The sequence below is a fragment of the Tamandua tetradactyla genome, chromosome 8 (genome assembly GCF_023851605.1).
Source record: "Tamandua tetradactyla isolate mTamTet1 chromosome 8, mTamTet1.pri, whole genome shotgun sequence".
Taxonomy (NCBI): Eukaryota; Metazoa; Chordata; class Mammalia; order Pilosa; family Myrmecophagidae; genus Tamandua; species Tamandua tetradactyla.
The window spans coordinates 58,397,444-58,418,467 of NC_135334.1; the positions used below are offsets into that span (position 1 = coordinate 58,397,444).

At 36.4% G+C, this 21,024-nt stretch overlaps 1 protein-coding gene across 12 annotated transcripts in view; it reads left to right on the top strand.

Moving 5' to 3' along the window:
• Positions 1-21,024, top strand: part of PICALM (phosphatidylinositol binding clathrin assembly protein) — a 175,392-nt gene that overhangs the window by 77,197 nt on the left and 77,171 nt on the right. The gene's annotated exons all lie outside the window — the stretch shown is intronic.

Consider the following 21,024-nt stretch of genomic DNA (forward strand, 5'->3'; position numbering starts at 1 on the left):
AGTTTTCCCAGCATTATTTGTTGAAAAGACTATTCTTTCTCCATTCAGTGCACTTAATACCCTTGTCAAAAATCAGTTGGCAGTAGATGTGTGGGTTTGTTACTAGCACTCTCTGTCTTTGTGCTAGTACCATGCTGTTTTGATTACTGTGGCTTTATGTAGTAAGTTTTATTTTATTATTTTACTTTTGTATTGTTCTGGCTAATATATATTTTTTAATTTTTATTAATAAAACCAATCAACACACAATATGAACATTCTTTTTTTCATCACATAGTTGTAGATTCATCATCATGATCATTTCTTAGAACATTTGCATCAATTCAGCAAAAGAAATAAAAAGAAAACGGAAAAAAAATTCATACATACCATACCCCTTACCCCTCCCATTCATTGATCCACTAGCATTTCAGTCTACTAAATTTATTTTGACATTTGTTACCCCTGTTATTGATTTATTTTTAATCCATATGTTTTATTCACCTGTCCATAAAGTAGATAAAAGAAGCATCAGACACAAGGTTTTCACAATCATAACAGTCGCATTGTGAAAAATATGTCATTATACAGTCATCTTCAAGAAACATGGCTACTGGAACACAGCTCTACATTTTCAGGCAGTTCCTCCAGCCTCTGTTAAACCTTAACTAAAAAGGTGATATCTATTTAATATGTAAGAATAACCTCCAGGCTAATCTCTCGACTCTGTTTGGAATCTCTCAGCCATTGACACTTTATTTTGTCTCATTTCTCTCTTCCCTGTTTCGATAGAGAAGATTTTCTCAATCCCTTGGTGCTGAGTCCCAGCTCATTCTAGGATTTCGTCCCACGTTGCCAGGAAGGTCCACACCCCTGGGAGTCATGTCCCATGTAGAGAGGGGAAGGGCAGTGCGTTTGCTTGTCATGTTGGCTCAGCAACAGAAGAGGTTCCCTTGGGAGTGACTATTAAGCCTAATTTTAAGTAGGCTTAGCCTATCCTTTGCAGGGTTAAGTTTCATATAAACAAACCCCAAGTTGGGGGCTCAGCCTATTGCTTTGGTTGTCCCCACTACTTGTGAGAATATCAAGAATTCTCCAAATGGGGAAGTTGAATTTTCCCCCTTTCTCACCATTCCCCTAAGGGGACTTTGCAAATATTTTTTAATTCACTGTTCAAATCACTCTGGGATTTATTGGGGCATCACTCTGGACAAACCTGTAAAATCTCATGCCCTACTCAAAGTTCCATGTACTTATGATGTTCAGTTAAGCTGTCCACAAAGGTTATATTAGGAAATGCACTAGTCAAAATATAAATTTTGTACCAAATAAATATTTTTTGCTTTAGTCTTACACATAAGTTAAAGTTTGAAAATACTAATTACCATCTATTTTCAACATCCTGAATTATTGACAATCCTTTGTTCTTCCTCGTGCAAAACATTTTAAAATTTGTACATTTAATCACTATCATTATACACTCTAGGCATTCCTAGATTATACCATCTCAGTCTTTATCGTATATCTTTCCTTCTAATTTCATTTGTGCCCCCAGGCCTCCTCCCTCTATCATTCTCACATTCAGCTTCATTCAGTGTTCTAACATTATTGTATTAGTTAGGTAGTATTGTGCTATCCATTTCTGAATTTTTACAGTCAGTTCCGTTGCACAATCTGTATCCCTTCAGTTCCAATTACCCAATATCTACCCTCTTTCTGTCTCCTGATGACTCTGTTCTAAACTGAAATTTTCCAAGTTCATTCATTGATATTAGTTCATATCAGTGAGATCATACAATATTTGTCCTTTTGTTTCTGGCTAATCTCACTCAGCATAATGTCCTTAAGGTCCATCCATGTTGTTACATACTTCATAACTTTATTCTGTCTTACAGCTGCATAATGTTCCATCGTATGTATATGCCACAGCTTGTTTAGCCACTCATCTGTTGATGGACATTTGGGCTGTTTCCATCTCTTGGCAATTGTAAATAATGCTGCTATAAACATTGGTGTGCAAATGTCCGTTTTTGACTTTGCTCTCATGTCCTCTGAGTAGATACCTAGCAATGGTATTGCCAGGTCATATGGCAATTGTATATTTAGCTTTTTGAGGAACTGCCATAGTGCCTTCCACAGCGGTTCTAGCATCTGACATTCCCACGAACAGTAGATAAGTGAGCCTCTTTCTCCACATCCTCTCCAGCACTTGTTAGTTTCTGTTTGATTGATAATGGCCATCCTGCTGGATGTGAGATGATATCTCATCATGGTTTTGATTTGCATTTCCCCCTATAGCCAGGGAAGTTGAGCATATTTTCATGCGCCTTTTGGCCATTTGTATTTCTTCTTCTGAGAAGTATCTGTTCAAGTCTTTTGCCCATGTTGTAATTGGGTTGTCTGTCTTTGTATTGTTGAGTTGAACAACCTCTTTATGTATTTTGGATACTGGACCTTTATATGATATATCATTTCCAAATACTGTCTCCCATTGTGTAGTCTGCCTTTTTACTTTCTTGACGAAGTTCTTTGATGCGCAAAAGTGTTTAATATTGAGGAGTTCCCATTTATTTATTCATTTCTTCAGTGCTCCTGCTTTGGGTGTAAGGTCTAGGAAACCACCTCCTATTATAAGATTTATAAGTTATTTCCCTCCATTTTCTTCTAACGGTTTTGTGGACTTAGATCTAATGTTTAGGTCTTTGATCCATTTTAAGTTAAGTTTTGTATAGGGTGAGAGATATGGATCCTCTTTCATTCTTTTGCATATGAATATCCCTTTTTTGAGGCACCATTTTTGAAAAGACTGTTCTGTCCCAGGTGACTTGGCTTGACTGCCTTATCAAAGATCAATTGTCCATAGATGAGGCGATCTAGATCTGAATACTCTATTTGATTCTATTGGTCAGTAAATCTATCTTTATGCCAGTACCATAAAGTGTTTTGACCACTGTAGCTTCATAATATGCCTTAAAGTCAGGTAGCATGAGACCTCTGACTTCATTTTTCTTTCTCAGGATATTTTTAGCTTTTCTGGGCACCCTGCCCTTCCAGATAAATTTGTTTATTGGTTTTTCTGTTTCTGAAAAGTTACAGAATTTTAACTTGTTGGAATTCTAATTGGTATTGCATTGAATCTGTAAATCAATTTAGGTTAAATTGACATCTTAACTATAGTTAGTCTTCTAGTCCATGAACAGAGTATACCCTTCCATTTATTTAGGTCTTCTGTGATTTCTTTTAACAATTTCTTTGTATAGGTCTTTTGTCTCTTTAGTTAAATTTATTCTTAAATATTTTATTCTTTTGGTTGCAATTGTAAATGGAATTTTTTTCATGATTTCCCCCTCAGATTGTTCATTACTAGTGTATAGAAAACACTACAGATTTTTGAGTGTTGATCTTGCAACCTGCCACTTTGCTGTACTCATTTCTTAGCTCTAATAGTTTCGCTGTGGATTTTTGGGGGGTTTCGACATACGGTATCATATCATCTGTAAACAGAGTTTTACTTCTTCCTTTCCAATTTTGATGCCTTGTATTTCTTTTTTCTTGTCTAATTGCTCTGGCTAGAACTTCCAACACAATGTTGAATAACAGTGGTGATAGTGGACATCCTTGTCTTGTTCCTGATCTTACAGGGAAAGTTTTCAGTTTTTCTCCATTAAGGATGATGTTAGCTGTTGGTTTTTCATATATTCCCTTTATCATGTTGAGGAAGTTTCCTTCTATTCCTATCCTTTGAAGTGTTTTCAGCAGGAAAGGATATTGAATTTTGTCATATGCCTTTTCTGCATTGATTGAAATGATCATGTGAGTTTTCTGCTTTGATTTGTTGATGTGGTGTATTACAGTAATTGATTTTCTTATGTTGAACTATCCTTTCATACCTAGGATGAATCCTACTTGGACATGGTTTATAATTCTTTTAATGTGATGCTGGGTTCGATTTGCAAGAATTTTATTGAGGATTTTTACATCTGTATTCATTAGAGAAATTGGTCTGTAGTTTTCTTTTTTTGTAATATCTTTGTCTGGCTTTCGTATGAGGGTGATGTTGGCTTCGTAGAATGAGTTGATTGCTTTCCCTCCTCTTGAATTTTTTTGAAGTGTTTGAGCAGAATTGGTACTAATTCTTTCTTGAAGGTTTTGTAGAATTCACATGTGAAGCCATCTGGTCGTGGACTTTTCTTTTTGGGGGGCTGATTCAATTTCTTTACGTGTGATTGGTTTGTTGAGGTCGTCTATTTCTTCTCGAGTCAATGTTTGTTCATGCCTTTCTAGGAAGTTGTCCATTTCATCTGCATTGTTGAGTTTATTAGCATAAAGTTGTTCATAGTATCCTCTCATTACTTCCTTTATTTTGGTGGGGTTAGTGGTTATGTCTCCTCTTCCATTTCTGATTTTATTTATTTGCATCCTCTCTCTTCTCTTTTTTGTCAACCTTGCTAAGGGTCCATCAATCTTACTGATTTTCTCATAGATCCAACTTCTCGTTTTGTTGATTTTCTCAATTGTTTTCATGTTCTCAGTTTCATTTATTTCTGCTCTAATCTTCATTATTTCTTTCCTTTTTCTTCCTTTGGGGTTAGTTTGCTGTTCTTTCTCTAGTTCTTCCAAGTAAACAGTTAATTCCTCGATTTTTGGTCTTTATTCTTTTTTGATATAGGCATTTAGGGCAATAAATTTCCTTCTTAGCACTGCCTTTGCTGCATGGCATAAATTTTTATATGTCATGTTTTCATTTTCATTTGCCTCAAGATATTTACTGATTTCTCTTGTACTTTCTTCCTTGACCCACTGGTTGTTTAAGAGTGTGTTGTTGAGCCTCCATATATTTGTGAATTTTCTGGCACTCTGCCTATTGCTGACTTCCAGCATCATTCCTTTCTGATCTGGAAAGTATTTTGTATGATTTCAGTCTTTTTAAATTTTTTGTGACCCAGCATATGAGCTATCCTTGAGAATGATCCATGACACTTGAGAAAAAGATATATCCTGCTGTTGTGGGGTGTAATGTTCTATAAATGTTTGTTGAATCTAGCTCATTTATTACATTATTCGAATTCTCTGTTTCTTTATTGATCCTCTGTCTAGATGTTCTGTCCATTGATGAGATTGGGTAATTGAAGTCTCCAACTACTGTGGTAGATGTGTCTGTTTCTCTTTTCATTGTTTTCAGTGTTTGCCTCATGTATTTTGGAGCATTCTGGCTCAGTGCATAAATATTTATGATTGTTATGTCTTCTATGTTGAATTGTTCCTTTTATTAATACATGGTGACCTTCTTTGTCTCTTTTAACTGTTTTGCATTTGAAGTCTAATTTTTGGATATTAATATAGCTACTTCTGCTCTTTTCTGATTGTTATTTGCATGAAATATCTTTTTCCAACCTTTCACTTTCAATCTGTGTTTATCCTTGGGTCTAAGATGTGTTTCTTGTAGACAGCATATAGATGGATCCTGTTGTTTAATCCATTCTGCCAGTCTGTATCTTTTGATTGGGGAGTTTAATCCGTTAACATTTAGTGTTATTACCGTAGAGGCAGTAGTTTCTTCTACCATTTTGTCTTTGGATTTTATATGTCGTATCTAATTTTCCTACTTTTTACCTTTATGGTAGTCTTTATTTCTACACTCTTCTCCGTACCTCTCTCCTGTCTTTTCATATCTGTCTCTAGTGCTCCCTTTAGTATTTCTTGCAGAGCTGGTCTCCTGGTCACAAATTCTGTCAGTGACTTTTTGTCTAAAAATGTTTAAATTTCTCCCTCTTTTTTGATGAACGATTTTGCTGGATATAGAATTCTTTGTTGGCAGGTTTTCTCTTTTAATAATTTAAATATATCATCCCACTGTCTTCTCACCTGCGTGGTTTCTGCTGAGAAATCCATGCATAGTCTTATAGTTTGGGCTGAGCACAACCAAACTCCAACTGTGGAATTAATTAACAAATTCTGACTACTAAAAATAGGCCCCCAGCTCAGCTGAACCTTGAGTAAAAGCAGAGGTTGCTGGGTTTTGCCCCGACACAGAGGGAGGAGGGCTGATGGAAAAAGAAAAAAGAAAACAGAGGTTTATTTAGGCTTGAAAAGGTCTGGGCCCTGCGGAAAGGAGAGGGCGCAAAGGCCCTGGAAACCCAATAGGGTTTCCCTTCTATGTGATGGATTGATTTTCTCTTGCTGCTTTCAAGAGTCTCTCTTTCTTTTTGACATCTGACATTCTGATTAGTAAGTGTCTTGGAGTATGTCTGTTTGTATCTCTGTTCTGTTTGGGGTATGCTACACTTCTTGGATCTGTAATTTTAAGTGTTTCAAAAGAGTTGGGAAATTTCCAGTGATTATTTCCTCCATTAATTTTTCTTCTCCTTTTCCCTTCTCCTTCTGGGATACCCACAACGCGCATATTCATGTGCTTCATTTTGCCATTCATGTCCTGAGTCCTGTTCATATTTTTCCATTATTTTCCCTATATTTTCTTTTGCTTGTTGGATTTCAGATATCCATCCTCCAGTTCACTAATCCTATCTTCCGCCTCTTGAAATCTTACACTGTAGGTTTTCATTGTGTTTTTCATCTCTTCTCCTGGGCCTTTCATTCCCATAAATTCTGTGATTTGTTTTTTTCAGACTTCGATTTCTTCTTTTTGTTTATTCCTTGCCTTCTTTATATCCTCCCTCAATTCACTGATTTGATTTTTGATGAGGTTTTCCATGTCTGTTTGAACATTCTGAATTAATTGTTTTAACTCTTATATCTCATTTAAATTGTTGATTTGTTCCTTTGACTGGGCCATATCTTCAGTTTTTGTAGTATGAGTCATTATTTTTTGCTGGTGTCTAGGCATTTAATTACCTGAATTAGTTTATTCTGGAGATTATTTTCGCTTTTTTTATCTAGGATTTTCTTGCTGGATGACTTTGTCATCTCTCTATTTTTTTGACACTCAGTTCAGCTTATTCTGGACCACTAGCTTAGGTTTTGTTTAACAGATCAGAATTTTTCAGTTCTTGTTATCTTGTTTCTAGCCCTACCTGTATGGTGCCTTGTTTTTTCCCCCTTAAAAGGGTCTACTTAGGTATTACAGACTCTAGCCAGATTTTCCCAGACCAAGGTAGCCTCCTCTGAGGAGAAAAGAGTTACCTGTGTCAGTTTTCGCTGAGGGTTAGACCCAGCAGATTGAAAGGCTTTCCTGTGAAGCCTCTGGGCTCTCTGTTTTTCCTATCCTACCTGGTATGTGGTGCTTGTCTGCCTTCAGGTCCCACCAGCTTAAGGTGAAGTGGTACCTTTAACTTCAGCAGACTCTCCCTTCTGGGGCATGATAGAGACAGAGGAGAGGTTGTAGTCTGGTTTTAATCACTTCACTTTTCCAGACCTTGGGGTCTGACGTCCTTGAGGGAGGCATTCCACCTGAGCTGGGCCCCACCTCTCTCCTGGGAAAGGTACAGGCTCCAGACAGACTCTCAAACAAGCTTAATTCTGCTTATGCCTGGGACAGTGGAGCCTGAGAAACCATGCAGCTGTATCCAAAGAGCAGTCAAGCCATAGAAACACAACCACTAAAATGAAAGAGAAAAATCCTTTTCAAAGCAGGACCCCTGTTCCTCAAGTTTGGCAATCAAGAGCTTAAGTTGGTACGTTGCTCTTATATCTCCAGGTCCATTGTGCCCTCTCCTTTCCTCAGGGCCCAGACCTTTTCAAGTCCAAATAAACCTCTGTTTTCTCTTTTCTTTTTCCGTCAGCCCTCCTCCCTCTGCGTTGGGGCAAAAAACAGCAACCTCTGCTTTTACTCAAGGTTCAGCTGAACTGGGGGCCTATTTTTAGTAGTCAGAATTTGTTAATTAATTCCACAGTTAGAGGTTGGTTGCGCTCAGCCCCTGCTGCTGGTAAGCTCTCTTTCCTTTCCCCTCTGGGAAGTAGCCTGTCGGGGATGGGCACCAGCCATCCTAGCATGGGGAACTCACAGTTCTGCGTGGGCTCGCAACCTATCCAGCTCATCCATACTGCTGTACACTGTGTGTCCGGTCACTGATGTGACCCCAGCAGTTATTCTGTACTGTTCCTGACTATTTGGCAGCTGTTCTGGAGAACAAACTAAATCCCACACCTCGTTAAGCCGCCATCTTGGCTCCCAATCTGTAGTAAATTTTAAAATGGGAAAGTGTGAACCTCCAAATTCGTTTTAATATTTATTCTTCCAGCTCATGAATATGAAATGTATTCCATTTATTTAGGTCATCTTTCATTTCTATTAGCAGTGTTTCATAGTTTTCTATGAATTCATCCTTGGTTGAATTCATTCCTAGATATTAGATTCTTTTAGCTGGTATTTTAAATGGAATTCTGAAAATTCCCCTTTGGAATATTCATTACTACTGTATAAAAACACCATTGATATTTGTGTGTTGATCTTGTACCCCATTATACTTTCTGAATTTATTAGCTCTAATAGCTTTCTTGTAGATCTTTTTTGGGTTTTCTATGTACATACAATCATGACATCTGGAAATAGTGAAAGTTTTACTTCTTCCTTTCCAATTTGAATGCCTATTTCTTTTTCTTGCCTAATTTCTCTGGTTGAAACATCCAGTACAATGTTGAATAACTGGTGACAGTGGTCATCCTTATCTTGCTCCCTGCTTAGGTGGAAAGGTTCCATTCTTTCACCTTTGAGTTTGATGTTAGTTATGGGTTTTGCATATATGCCTTAAGGATGTTTGTTTAGTGTTCTGAGTGTTTTTATAAAGAAGAGGTGCTGGATTTTGTCAAATGCCTTTTCTGTATCCATTAATATAATCATGTGGGATTTTTCTCTTTCATTCTATTAATGTGGTCTATATATTAATTGATTTTCTTATGTTGTACCACCCTTGCATTCATTGGAAAAATCTCATTTGATCATGGAGCATAATTCTTTTAATGAGCTACTGAATTCAGTTTGCTAGTCTTTTTTGAGGATTTTGGCATGTGTGTTCATAAGAGTTATTGGTCTATAATTTTATTTTCTCTCTATAATTTTATGTTCTTGTAATACCTTTATCTGGCTTTGGCTTATTCATGATGCTGGCCCCACCGAAAGTATTTCTTCCTCTTCAGTTTTCTGGAAGAATTTGAGCTGAATTGATACTAGTTTTTTATTTTAATATTTGATAAAATTGACCAGTGAAGCCATCTATTCCTGACCTTTTCTTGGTTTGAGGCTTTTGATTACTGATTCAGTATCATTATAAGTTATAGGTCTGTTGAGTTTATCTATTTCTTTGTGCATCTGTAGGTAGTTTTTGTTCTTCTGCCCATTTATTTCTTCTAGGTTATCTATATTTGTTGGCATATAATTGTTCATAGTATACTTTTATAATCCTTTTTATTTCTGCTGGTTGGTGAAAATGTCACCCTTCAATTCTGAGTTTAGTTATTTGCATCCTTTCTTTTTTTTCTTTGTCATTGTACCTAAAGGTTTGTTGATTATATTGACCTTTTCAAGGAGCCCACTTTTGGTTTCAGTGGTTCTTTCAGTTTTTTGTTCTGTTCGTTTGTTTGCTTAAATTTCATTTATTGCCACTCTAGTCTTTGTTATTTTCTTCCTTCAGCTCACTTTGAATTTAATTTGCTCTACGTTTTCAATTTTCTCCAGGTGTAAGAGTAGGTCTTGCATTTAAGATCTTTCTTCATTTTTAATATAAGCATTTAGTGCTATAAACTTCCCTCACAGCCTAGCCTTTGCTGCATCCCACAAATTTTGGTGTGTTTTGTTTTAGTTTGCATGAAAGGTATTTCCTAATTTTCCTTATGATTTCTTCCTTGACTTACTGATTGTTTAAAAGTGAATGGTTTAATTTCCATATATTGTGAATTTCTCAGTTATTGTTTCCTAGCTTCATTCCATTGGGATTGGAGCAGAAATATTGGACAATTTCAGCCTTTTAAAATTTACTCAGACTTATTTTGTGAACTACATATCCTTAGAGAATGAGCCATTTGCATTAGAGTCTCCTCTTTTTTACTTGTATGTGTTTTCCTGTTATTTTCTTTGTGTTTTATGTGGTACTTCAATTTAAATCCCAAGTCTGTAGCAATCATTTTTTATTTGATATGCTAACTTCAGTAGCAGTTCACAAAATATGTCCTATACCCCTTCATCCCTTACATTTTTGCTGCTCATCACAAATTATATCTCTATATAGACCTTTTGTATCCAAAACCATAGATTTATCATTGCTTGTACATTTGCATCTTAAATCCTTTAAAAAGTATAATTATATACCAAAACTACAGTACCTTAATACTGGTATTTATAATTAATCCATATTCTTACCTTTATTAGAAGTCTTTATTTCTTTATACCTCTTTGATCCTTTGTCTATTGTACTTTGCTTCAATCTGATGAAGTTCCTTTAGCCTTACTTGTAGGGCAGGTCTCGGTAACAAACTCTCATTTTTTGCTTATCTGGGAATGTCTTAACCGCTCGTTAATTTTTTTAAAATGCAATTTTATTGAGATATAGTCAGTATCATCTAACCATCCAAAATGTACAGTCAGTGGTTCACAGTATCGTCATGTAATTGTGCATTCATCATCACAATCAATTTTAGAACATTTTCATTTCACCAAAAAATAATAAAATAAGAATAAAAATATAAAAGAACACCCGAAACAACTACACCCCTTATTCCCCTCCCCATTATTTACCTGTTTTTTTGTCTTTATTTTTTTACCCATATGTCCATACAGTTAATAAAGGGAGTGCCAGTCACAAGGTTTTGACAAACACACCTTAAAAGTCATACCTTAAAAGCTATATAATTATACAGTCATCTTTTAGAATAAAGGCTACTGTATTACAGTTCAACAGTTTCGGGTATTTCCTTCTAGCTATTCTAATGCACCATATATAAAACTAAAAAGTGATACCTATATAATACATAAGAATAGCCTCCAGAATGACCTCTTGACTCTTTCAAATTTTTCAGGCATTGCAACTTTATTTTGTTTCTTTTTTTTTTTTTTTTTTTTTTTTAAAGGAAAGACAGAGAGAAGGAAGGAAGGATAGAAGGAAGGAAGGAAGGAAGAAAGGGAAACATTTTTAAACATTTTCTTGTTTTATTGTATTCTGTTTCTCCGTTTTTGTTACATGGGCTGGGGCCGGGAATCGAACCGAGGTCCTCCGGCATAGCAGGCAAGCACTTTGCCCGCTGAGCCACCGCGGCCCGCCCCATTTTGTTTCATTTTTATCCCCCTTTTTGGTTAAGAAGGTTTTTTTCCATCCCACGATGTCAGGGCCAGGCTTATCTCCAGAAGTCATGGTCCCACATTGCCAGGGAGATTTTACACCCTTGGTAGTCATGTCCCACATAGTGAGGAGGGCAGCCAATTAACCTGCCAAGTTGGTTTAGAGAGAGAGGCCATATCTGAGTAACAAAAGAGGTTCTCTGGGAGTGACTCTTTAGGTGTAATTATAAGTAAGCTTAGCTTCTCCTTTGCAGGATTAAGTTTCCTAAGGGTAAGCCCCAAAATCAAGGGCTTAGTCTATTAAATTGGTAGTCCCAGTGCTTGCAAGAATATCAGGAATTCCCCAGAAGGAGAAGTTTAATATTTCCGTGTCTTCCTGAGTCCCTGTGGGGGACTTTGCTAATATTGTTTTTATTTTCTGCCCAGATTACTCTGGGATATAACAGGGCACCACAGTAACCTTTAGAAACCAACAAATCTCACTCTCTGTTCGAGATTCCATGTAATTATGGTGTTTGAATAAACTGACCATGCAAGTTAAGTTAGATAGTGTCCTACGAAAAATATAAATTTTGCACCAAATAAATGTCTTTCTTTGATCTCACACAGAAGTTGAAGTTTTAATTCACAGTCAGTGTCATCCTTTACCCTTTAGTTTGATTTACCTTAGTCATAACCAGATCAGCTTCATTCATATCTCTAGTTAAAATCTGATCTCTTTTTCAGCTTTTTAAACAGTTGCTGAATAGGGTATTGCTGACTTAAATAGCTACAGAAATCTAGCTCTGATTCTTAGGTGTCACATAAATAACTGAGGTTCCAGGGAATGACTAGGTTATACACAAGTTGCTCCCCATCTCAGAATTTAAAAACAACGGTTACCACACAGGAATAGATGTAGTTGCTGTCAGAATTTACAATCTAAGAACCTTTACAATAAGCCTTCCCCGATAAGCTATGCTCTCAAATTAAGTTCTCAGAATTTGCACGTTATAGTTAGTGAGGCATTTTAACATTTGTCTTTTCATTTCTGGTTTATTTCAATCAACCAAATGAACCCTTATCCTAAGGGTTCATTTGCCTAGTTGCATGCCTACTAACTACTTCATTCCTTCTTACAGCCACTCAGTATTCCATCGTATGTATACACCATAGTTTGCCCTTCTGTTCTTTAGTGGATATACCGTTAAGGCAACTTTCACCCATTATAAATCTGGCTATTCCCATAGTATAAATACCAGTATGCAAATGTCCATTCGTGTCCCTGCTCTCAGTTCTTCCAAGGATATTCTCCCTCATTTATTTTATTTTTTAAACATTTTATTCAGTGATGCTATTTTTTCATTACAAATCTTTATAAGCATTCAGAAAAGTTAAAAAAAAGTAAAATGAATTCCCATATACCCATCACCCCAATTCAATGATTATTAACATAGTGCCAACAACACTGTAACACTTTGTCCCTAAATACTTAAGATGTATCTCAGAAGATGTATCTCCGAAAAATGAAGACATTCTCCAATTTCTTTACAAGCCAATATAATGAATAGTAAGTAATTCCTTAATATCATCAAATAACCACAGAATAACCAGGCACAAGTGATGCTGGTAAATTTGTGGTTTTGAATAGCCTTTCTCTTTTTGTGTCTGTCTTCTAGTTTTCCCCTTCCTAGTTTCTGGGCCAAAATTTCCTTTACCACGTAGCCAGAGTTCCTTCACCTGGTGATCTTTTAACTTAACGTACACATAAATATGATACATGGCAGTTGAATGTGTATTACTCTCTGATTCACTTCAAAGTATTATTTAGCATGTTATGTCTCTCCAATTACTGTTTATATTCCTTGAGGTAGAGACCATATTTTACCTTAATCTGATTTTCCAGTATGCTTAGCACAATCTAATATTGAAAGAGGTCAATGTATTTTTACTGATTAATGCTTCTGATTCTTTTCTTTTATTTTTCCCTCCCTACTTCTCTCTCCAACTATTGTTGCAAGCTCTTGTCTCCTTACTCTCTGACTATTTCCTCTTGGGTGTATTGCTTTTTGCTTTATGTCCGTCTTTTATAAACCACTGTGGCTCAATAACCTGAGATAATTAATTCATCTTTAAAAGGCAACCAGTGATTAGCCTTCCAAAGGGAGGATTAGACTTTTTTCTTTTTTATTACTTTTGGAGAGTATTAGGATTAATGTTTTACATTTTTCAGAATATTTTATTATAATTAGACCTCTGAGATTAAGAGGTTATATCATTGTCCAAGGATCATTTAATTCTTAAACCCCCTGGCAAAAGAACATTTGATCATGTGGTGGTAGATTCTAGTGACGTTAATGCCTGCTTGCTGGGAGAAGGGCCAAGGTAGTCAGGTGATTTTACAGAAAGGCTCTGGAAAGTCATTGTGTGGTCACAGGATATTAGCTTGAGCTGCTGATGAAGTGGAAATTCAGTCTCAAAGGTCATGCTGCCATGTTGGTAGGTAGGACACATGATAAATGGCATGTGCTTCCCTTTAGTTACTAGACTGTTCTCTATCTTGTGGGTGTGCAATAACTTCTGTGCAAAAGCAGACTGCATTCACCTTTCATAATGTGTTGGCTTTATGACAGTGTATAGAAAAGCATTTTGAATTACATGGAAGCTTTTACAGAACCAGGTTATCCATACACACTCCTCTCCCCACCTTTTCAGTAATGTTAGTGATCGTAACTCAGCTGAATTATATGTTAAATGTATTTTCCCTTAAAGTAGTGATGAACTGGGGATGGATTTGAATTAGGCTTTATTCCTCCAATATTAAGTTCTGTCTGTCCAACTTTGTAAAAGTCTCTGAGTCCATCACTGATAGATTCCTCCCTTTTGCTGCTATCTTCCTTTAGATCACTCTACTACTCGCCACAATTTCTATATTAGTCTTCAAATGGTCACCTGGCCTCTAGTCTAATTGCAGTACCATATCCAAATACCCCCACACTTAATTCATCTTTCATACTACGAAAGAAATTACATTTCTGGAATGTATGTTCCTGCTAAGAATTCTTACAGTGCTCCTGGTTGCCCTCAGGGTAAAGTCCAAAATTTCACACAAAATATAGCCCTTTATAATCTTTCCTCTGTCTACTTTGTCATCTTCCTCTCCAAAAGGTTTCTACTTTTGCCACTTTCTCACCTCTGAATTTTATATATGTTGCTTATTCTGCTTAAAGTGCTTTCATTTTTTCTTCCTTTCTTTTTTTTACATGGGCAGGCACCAGGAATCGAACCCTGGTCCTCGGGCTTGGCAGGCAAGCATTCTTACCTGCTGAGCCACCGTGGCCCACCCATGCTTTCCCTTTTTTAATGGATATTTAAATTTTTAAAAAAATATGTTTTTATTGAGAAAATTCCACACACGTACAGTCCAACCATGTTATACAATGACTCACAATATCATCACATAGTTGTGTATTCTTCACCAGGATCATTTTAGAGCATTTGCATCACTTCAGAAAAAGAAATAAAAAGAAAAAAAAAAGAGCTCATACATCCCATACCTCTTTCCCCTCCCTCTCATTGACCCACAATATTTCAGTCTGCCCCATTTTTACCCCTTATCTCCCCCATTATTTATTAATTTGTTTATCCTTTTTTTTTTTTAACACATCTGTTCATACCCTGGCTGAATAAAAGGAAAATCAGACACAAAGTTTTCATAATCACACAGTCATTGTTAAAACTTAATAGTTACAGTCTTCTTAAAGAATCAAGGCTACTGGAACACAGTTCAGCAGTTCTTCCAAGAAGATCAACCCTAGGTGAAAGCACATGTCCTCTAATTTTTTTTTTCTGAACATGGTTCTTATCCTGGGCTTGTGCTGGTAGCCTTAGGAATTCCTTTGTTTACAGGGATCCAAATTTTGCCCCGTCTTCCCCCATGAAATAGCTTCCCTCCTGAGTGCTCTCGTTTTTCTTAAATATGGCAATCCTTTTCCCCAGGCTACTCTGTTTTGATTGTTTCTTATGTTGATTTTGCTGTCTGCAGACTGCTTCTGTTTGCAGAGCAAGTTTTGGAATGACAAGGCAGAAACAAGTATCCTGTTTCAGTGCTTCAGGGTGCCACCAGATAGATTGTCAGAGACACACATGCACCCTAGAATGCAGAGAAATTACTCTGCTCCCTTTGGAATGGAGCTAGGGACCCATGCTGAGATCTGTTGGCTACACACTGAATCCTGAAGTGGTTGTGGTAGGATCCAACCAGAGTTGCAAGAGCTTTTCCTATTGATTTTTTATTTTACCTTTTTAGAACAAGTAGGTAGGACATCTATTAGATACACATGTATGAGGACATGTGGGCACTCTCACAAGTAAATAAAGATGAAGTATGAGAGGCAGTAGGCAATGTGGGCCCAATTCTTCTACCCTTCTTTCTCTCCAGGGCAATACCTGGTGGTAGATAGTGCATTTGGGTAGTTTGGTTGATTCTACCCAGTTCACTCAGGTGGAGGTCATTTGGCCTTAGGTAGGTTTGTTGCTGCTGGTGTTTCCCATATGTAGGTGCTTCAGGATGTCATTTCTTCTTACTGCTGCATAATATTCAATCGTATATATATATACCACATTTTGTCAATACACTCATCTGTTGATAGGCAGTTGTTTCCATCCTTTAGCAATTGTGAATAATGGCTTATGAACATTAGTGTGCAAATGTCTGTTTGTGTCACTACTTTCAGCTCTTCTGGGTGTATATCAAGTTGTGGTGATGCCAGGTAATAGGGCAACTCGATATTTAGTTTTCTAAGGAATTGCCAAACGGTCTACCATAGCGACTGTACCATTAAACATTCCCACCAGCAGTGCATGTGTCCCAGTTTCTCCACATCCTCTCCAACATTTGTAGTTTTCTGTTTAATAGCAGCCATTCTTATAGGTATGAGATGGTATCTCATTGTAGTCTTGAGCTGCATTTCCCTTATAGCTAATGAAAATGAGCATCTCTTCATGTGCTTTTTTGCCATCTGTATTTGCTCTTCAGAAATACGTCTATTCATACGTTTAACCCATTTTATAATTGGATTGTTTGTTCTTTTGTTGTTGAGTTGTATGATTTCTTTGTGTATACAGAATATCAAAACTTTAATCAATGTGTGATTTCCAAATATTTTCTCCCATTGAGTTGACTGCTTCCTCTCCTTTTTGACAAAGTCTTTTGAGGCAGAAAAACATTTGGTTTTGAGAAGTTCCCATTTATCTATTTTTTCTTTTGTTGCTTTGCTTTGAGTGTAAGGTTTAGGAAGCTAGGAAGCTGCATCTTATTACAAAGTCTTGAAGATCTTTCCCTACATTTTCTTCTAGGAGCTTTATGGTGTTGGTTCTTATGTTTAGGTGTTTGATGCACATTGAGTTAATTTTTGTATAAGTTGTAAGGTAGAGGTCCTCTTTCATTCTTTTGGCTATTGATACCCAGTTCTCCCATGCTCATTTTTTGAAAAGACGGTTTTGTTCCAGTTCAGTGGATGTCAGGGCCTTGCCAAAGATCAGGTGACCAGATTTGGTGGTCTGTTTCTGCACTCTCGTTTTTATTTCATTTGTCAGTACTTCTGTCTTTCTGCCAATACCATACTGTTTTGACTACTGTGACATTATAATAAGTTTTAAAGTCAGGAAGTGTTACTCCTCCCACTTCATTCTTTTTTTTTAGGATGCTTTTAGCTATTCAGTTTTTTCCCCTTCCAGATGAATTTGATAACTAGCTTTTCCAATACTTCAAAGTAGGTTGTTGAAATTTTGAATGGTACTGAGTTGAATCTGTAGATCAGTTTGGGCAGCATTGACATCTTAACTAACCTTCCTATCCATGAGCGGGGAATGTCTTTCCGCTGTTTAGATCTTTGATTTCTTTTAGCAAGGTTATGTAGTTTTCTATATAACATGTCTATAAAGGATACAAGTCCTTTATATCCCTAGTTAATTTCATTCCTAGATACTTGATTCTTTTAGTTGGTTATTTGAATGGGATTTTTTTCCTTAATTGACTCCTCAGGTTATTGTTTGTATATAGAAACCTAATTGATTTTTGTACATTAATTTTATATCCCACCATCTTGCTTAATTTATTAACGCAGTAACTTGTAGATTTTTCAGAATTTTTTTGTATCATGTCATCTGCAAATAATGAAAGTTTTACTTCTTCCTTTCCAATTTGGATGCCTTTCATTATTTTTTTTCCATGCCTGATTGCTCAAGCTAGAATTCCTAGTACAACGTTGAATAATAATGGTGACAGAGGACATCCTTGTCTCATTCCTAATCTTAGGGGGAAAGCTTTCAGTCTCTCACCATTGAGTATGATACTGGCTATGGGTTGTTCATATATGCCATTTACCATATTGAGGAAGTTATCTTTGATTCCCATCCTTTCAAGTGTTTTTATCAGAAAAGGATGTTGAATTTTGTCAAATGCTTTTTCAGCATCAATAGAGATGATCATATGATTTTTCCCCTTTCGATTTGTTAATGCTTTGTATTACATTAATCAATTTTCTTGTACTGAAACATCCTTTGTCCTGGTTTAAATCCCACTTCTTCGTGGTGTGTAATTCTTTTAATGTGTTGGATTAAATTTGCTAGTATTTTGTTGAGAATTTTTATATCTATATTTATTAGGTCGATTGGCCTAATTAATAGCTGTCCTTTCTTATAGCATCTTTACCCAGTTTTAGTATTAAAGTGATGTTAGCTTCATAAAATGAATTAGGTAGTGTTTGTTTTCTCACAGTGTTTTGGAAAAGTTTAAGCAGGATTGGTGTTAGTTCTTTTTGAAATATTTGATAAAATTCTCCCATGAAGCCATGTGGTCCTGGGCTTTTCTTTGTAGGAAGATTTTGATGACTGATTCTGTTTACTTTGTTGAGATCTGTTTCTTCCTGAGTCAGTGTAGTTTGTTTGTGTGTTTCCAGTAACTTGTCCATTTAATCTAAGTTGTCTAGTTTGTTGGCATATAGCTGTCCATAGTATCCACTTATGATTTTTAAAATTTCTTCAGGGTCTGTGGTAATGACCCCCTGTTGTTTCTGATTTTGTTTGCATTCTTTCTCTTTTTTGTCAGTCTTGCTAGTGGTCCTTTAATTTTATTGATTTTCTCAAAGAACCTGCTTTAGGTTTCATTGATTCTTTCTATTTGTTCTAGTTTGCTAGCTGCCAGAATGCAATATACCAGAAATGGAATGGCTCTTAAAAGGGGGAATTTAATGAGTTGCTAGTTTACAATTCTAAGGCTGAGAAAATGTCCCAGTTAAAACAAGTCTATAGAAATGTCCAATCTGAGGCATCCATCCAGGGAAAGATATCTTGGTTCAAGAAGGCTGATGAATGATGAAGTTCAGGGTTTCTCTCTCAAGTGAGAAGGCACATGGAGAACACAGTCAGGGCTTCTCTCTTAGCTGGAAGGGCACATGGCAAACATGGCATCATCTGCTAGCTTTCTCTCCTGGCTTCTGTTATCATGAAGCTCCCTGGGAGGAGTTTTCCTTCATCTCCAAAGGTCGCTGGCTGTTGGACTCTCTGCTTTGTGGTGCTGCAGCATTCTCTGCTCTCTCTGAATCTCTTATTCTCCCAAATGTTTCCTCTTTTATAGAACTCCGGTAAAACAATCAAGACCCATTCAAATGGGTGGAGACATGTCGTCACCTAATCCAGTTTAACAACCACTCTTGACTAAATCACATCATCCAGGGAGATGATCTGATTACAGTTTCAAACATACAGTATTGAATAGGGATTATTCTACATTTATGAAATGGAGTTTTGATTAAAACATGGCTTTTCTAGGGGGCATACATCCTTTCAAACCAGCACACTATTGTTATTTTGTTCTCCCATTCATTTAACTCTGCTTCAGTCTTTGTTATTTTTCGTCTTTTATTTGCTTTGGGGTTAGTTTGCTGTTGTTTCTCAAGTTCCACTAGGTGAGTAAAGTCCTCAGTTTTTGTTGTTTTTTTCTTTTTTAATATAGGCATGTAGGGCAATAAATTTTCCTCTCAGCACAACCTTTGCCACATCCCATAAGTTCTGATATGTTGTATTCTTGTTTTCGTTTGCCTGCAGATAGCTACCAAGTTTTCTAGCAATTTCTTCTTTGACCAGCTGGCTGTTTAAGAGTGTGTTATTTAATCTCTGTGTAGTATTGAAAAATTTCATTCATTGGTGGTTATTGATTTCCAGCTTCATTCCATTGTGATCAGAGAATGTACTTTGAAGAATTTCAGTGTTTTAAAATTTATAAAGACCTGTTCTATGCCCCAGCATATGATCTGTCCTGGAGAATGTTCCATGAGCATTAGAGAAAAATGTATATGCTCAGGTTTTGGGCTGTAACAATCTATATATGTATGTTAGGTCTAATTCATTTATCAAATTGTTTAAGTTCTCTGTGTCCTCTAATTGTTTATCTGTAAGAGGAGAGTGGGGTATTGGTGAAACGTCTTTTCACTCCTTTCAGTTTTGTCAATATCTATCTTAGGTACTTTGGAGCTACTCAGTTGGGAGCATAGACATTTATGATGTTATTTCTTCCTGGTTAATTGTCCCTTTTATTAATATATAGTGGCCTTCTTTGTCTCTTATGATGTCTTTAAATTTAAAGTCTAGTATGTTTGTTATCAGTCTGTCTATTCCTGCTTTCTTTTGATTGTAGCTTGCATGGAGTATCTTTTTCCATCCTTTCACTTTCACTGTATTTGCATCCTTGTTTCTAAGATGAGTCTCTTGTAAGCAACATATAGCTGGATTATATTTCTTAATCCATTCTGCCAATCTGTATCTTTTAATTGGTAAATTTAGTCCATTAACATTCAGAGTTATTACTGTAAAGGCATTTCTTGAATCTGTCATATTATCCTTTGGATTTTGTTTGGCAAATCAGTGTATTCTTTTCCCTCTTTCTCTTCTTATCCTTTAAGTTAACTTTAAAATCACCTAGAATTGGGTGATTTCAATTCTGTGCCTTCCTCCAGACCTCACTCTCCTGTCTTTTGTTTTCAAGTGGCAGAACTCCCTTTAGTATGTCTTGTAGGACTGGTCTCTTGTTGACAAATTCAGCATTTGTTTGTCTGTGAAAATTGTCATCACTCCTTCATTTTTTTTTTTTTGACAGAATGCTAGTGTTTTATTTCCAGCATCTTTTTGAAAACGAAATGAGTATAAGAAAAACAGTTTTGTCCAAGCATTGGTCAGATAACCTAGACAAAGCTATACTGTTCATAAATGCAGCATAAAAGCCTATCTGCTTTAGAAGACATAAAAGCTAATGAATAATGAAGTAGAGAAGTCAGTTTTAGGTGATACATTCACTCCAGTATATTTAGTTAATCCTCGTTGGGTTTTACAAGCACATTTCTGCAAAGAGATGCACATCCTTGTTTCATAGATACTTAACAATGATTGCTTTCCTTACAGATATGAAATATGCTTACCTCTTGGCAGCTCCAGCCTTAACTGCAGAGAAAGTGTTACTTCTAGAATACAATTCTAGGTGCTCCAGCCACGCGTTACCTCAACAGGTGGCTTTCAGTGTTCCTTAGAAGGGTATTTCTGGCTTGTGAGTGGGAAATCCTTAGTTGTGTGGAACTAACCCAGACTTCGCAGAACACTGAGCATCCCCGACCCACCCATTAAAATTCAACAGTCATCAAGGTTACTGTAACAACCAAAACACATACCTGTACACTTTCAACTGCCCCTTGAGAAGAACATCTTAGCCAGATGATTCGAGATTAATATCTGTTAACTTCATGATTTCCAGAGAAAGTACCTACTTCATTATCTTCAGTAACAAT